Source organism: Eucyclogobius newberryi, unplaced genomic scaffold (assembly GCF_026437365.1).
Source record: "Eucyclogobius newberryi isolate DKJ021-1_F unplaced genomic scaffold, fEucNew1.0.hap1 SCAF_2, whole genome shotgun sequence".
NCBI lineage: Eukaryota > Metazoa > Chordata > Actinopteri > Gobiiformes > Gobiidae > Eucyclogobius > Eucyclogobius newberryi.
The window spans coordinates 51901133-51904629 of record NW_027315834.1 but is presented as its reverse complement, the minus strand read 5'-3'; positions in this window follow the sequence as shown (position 1 = coordinate 51904629).

Sequence of the window (3497 nt, the reverse complement as noted above, 5' to 3'; positions counted from 1 at the left end):
TCCCTCTCTCCCTCTCTCTCTCTCTCTCTCTCTCTCTCTCCCTCTCTCTCTCCCTCTCCCTCTCCTCTCACAGTTTTATCGTTGTGGAACTTGACATGATAATATTGTACTAAATGGTCAGAGATGATAATATTGTACTAAATGGTCAGAGATGATAATATTGTACTAAATGGTCAGAGATGATAATATTGTACCAAATGGTCAGAGGTGATAATATTGTACTAAATGGTCAGAGATGATAATATTGTACTAAATGGTCAGAGGTGATAATATTGTACTAAATGGTCAGAGGTGATAATATTGTACTAAATGGTCAGAGGTGATAATATTGTACTAAATGGTCAGAGGTGATAATATTGTACTAAATGGTCAGAGATAATAATATTGTACTAAATGAAGACGTCAGCGCTGAATAAAAACTGATCCTCATAATAAATATGAACATAATCACGATACAGAGTGTCTAATATAAAGCTTTTTAATCTCCGAGAAGCAGGAAGTGCGTCGTTAGCGTGCTAATGTTTGTTAGCTTCGTCTGTGAGCTTTACATTCTCCTTTGTGAGCAAACTTTGTGATAACCGGCAGAGTTACTGGTCAGATCTGCGGAGAGGCTCACTCATGTTCTCTTTGCACTTTTGAGGCTGATACAAGGGAAACGGCGAAATCAACCATTTCTAAAATAATGTCTGAGGGGAGGAGAGAGGAAGAAGAGGAGGAAGAGAGGAAGAAGAGGAGGAGAGAAGGGAGAGGAAGAAGAGGAGGAGAGAGGTGGAGGAGGGGAAGAAGAGGAGGAGAGAGGAGGAAGAGAATAAGAGGAGGAGGAGGAGGAGGAGGAGGAGGAGGAGGAGGAGGAGGAGGAGGAGGAGGAGGAGGAGGAGGAGGAGGAGGAGGAGAAAGAGAATAAGAGGAAGAGAGAGGAGGAGAGAGGAAGAAGAGGAGGAGGAGGGGTAGAGGAGGGAGAGAGGCGGGTGAGTTTCCGAGCTGCAGCTGTGGCGGGCTCTAATGACCCTGATGGAAAACACAAGCTCATTACAGCTCCATATCTAATCACAGAGGTCAGAGGTCAGAGAGAGACTAACCACTCTGCCAGATCAGACTTCTTATAAAGCAGTTATGGCTGGAGCCTTTAATATCCACGTGAACGTGAGTGATGACTCTCTCAGTAATGCCTACAGCGCCTTGTTACACAGCATTGGTTTGATGGTTTCAGAGCCCACCACAGCAGGGTTCAGAGCCCACCACAGCAGGGTTCAGAGCCCACCACAGCAGGGTTCAGAGCCCCCCACAGATGGAATGTGATGTGCCCCGCCCTCAGAGGCCCCGCCCTAAGCTACTTTACATCCTATTTATCTGATATGTACCACCGTATAAAAAGCTTTAACTGGTTCAAAATGCAGCAGCAAGATTATTAACAGGACCTAAAAGAAGAGAGCACATTACGCCGGTGCTGGAGTCTCTTCACTGGCTCCTGTCCAGTTTAGAATCACATTTAAACTCCTCCTCCTGACTTACAAAGCCATAAATGACATGGCCCCTCCCACCTCAAAGATGCTATAGAACCATCTCATCCAAACAGAGCTCTTCGCTCTCAAAAGGCTGGCTTACTGGTGGGCCTAAGAGACTCTAAAAGCACAGTAGGTAGTAGTTTGTGCGGGTCAGACTCACGTGTGTTTGTGCGGGTCAGACTCACGTGTGTTTGTGCGGGTCAGACTCACGTGTGTTTGTGCGGGTCAGACTCACCCTCGCAGGCCTTCCCGTCGCCCTTGTATCCAGGTTTGCAGATGCAGTTGTAGGATTTGGCCGTGTTCTGACAAAGAGCGTCGATGTGACAGTCGTCTGTTCCCACGGAGCACTCGTCTGGATCTGAGAAAAGAAACACAACCACCAATCAGAGGAGAACGGATTCAAAAGAGCCAATCAGAGAGAATAAAACACAAAAAATGACCAAGAACCATTGGTCTGCATTGAAGGACTCTGGACTTTAAAACACAGAGGTGCACCACCTCATGACATCATCAAGTGGAACAAAGCATTTTTGAGACCAGAGAAGGAGATAGAGCTGCTCAAAAAGACAGAAAACACAACTCCAGGAAGTGTCATAATAATAATAATAATAATAATAATCATCATCACCACTATCATCACCATCATCACCATCACCATCATCACCACCATCATCACCATCATCATCACCATCATCATCATCATCATCATCATCACCATCATCATCATCACCATCATCACCATCATCATCGCCATCACCATCACCATCATCACTATCATCATCACCATCACCATCATCACCATCATCATCATCACCATCATCATCACCATCATCATCATCATCACCACCATCACCACCACCATCATCACCATCATCATCACCATCATCACCATCATCATCACCATCATCATCACCATCATCATCATCATCATCACCATCATCACCATCATCACCATCATCATCACCATCACCATCATCATCACTATCATCACCATCATCACCATCATCACTATCATTACCATCATCACCATCATCATCATCACCATCATCATCACCATCATCACCATCATCATCACCATCATCACCACCATCACCACCACCATCATCACCATCATCATCACCATCATCACCATCATCATCACCATCATCATCATCATCACCACCATCACCACCACCATCATCACCATCATCATCACCATCATCACCATCATCATCACCATCATCACCACCATCACCACCACCATCATCACCATCATCATCACCATCATCACCATCATCATCACCATCACCATCATCATCACTATCATCACCATCATCACCATCATCACTATCATTACCATCATCACCACCATCACCACCATCATCATCGCCATCACCATCACCATCATCACTATCATCATCACCATCACCATCATCACCATCATCATCATCACCATCATCATCACCATCATCATCATCATCACCACCATCACCACCACCATCATCACCATCATCATCACCATCATCACCATCATCATCACCATCATCATCACCATCATCATCATCATCACCATCACCATCATCATCACTATCATCACCATCATCACCATCATCACTATCATTACCATCATCACCATCATCACCATCACCACCATCATCATCACCATCATCATCATCACCATCATCATCACCATCATCATCACCATCACCATCATCATCATCACCATCATCACCATCACCATCATCATCACCATCATCATCATCATCATCATCACCATCACCATCATCATCACCATCATCATCATCACCATCACCACCATCATCATCATCATCATCATCACCACCATCATCACCATCATCATCATCATCATCATCATCACCATCATCATCATCAATCACCACCACCATCATCATCACCACCACCATCATCATCACCATCATCATCACCACCATCACCATCATCATCATCACCATCACCATCATCATCACCATCATCATCACCACCATCACCATC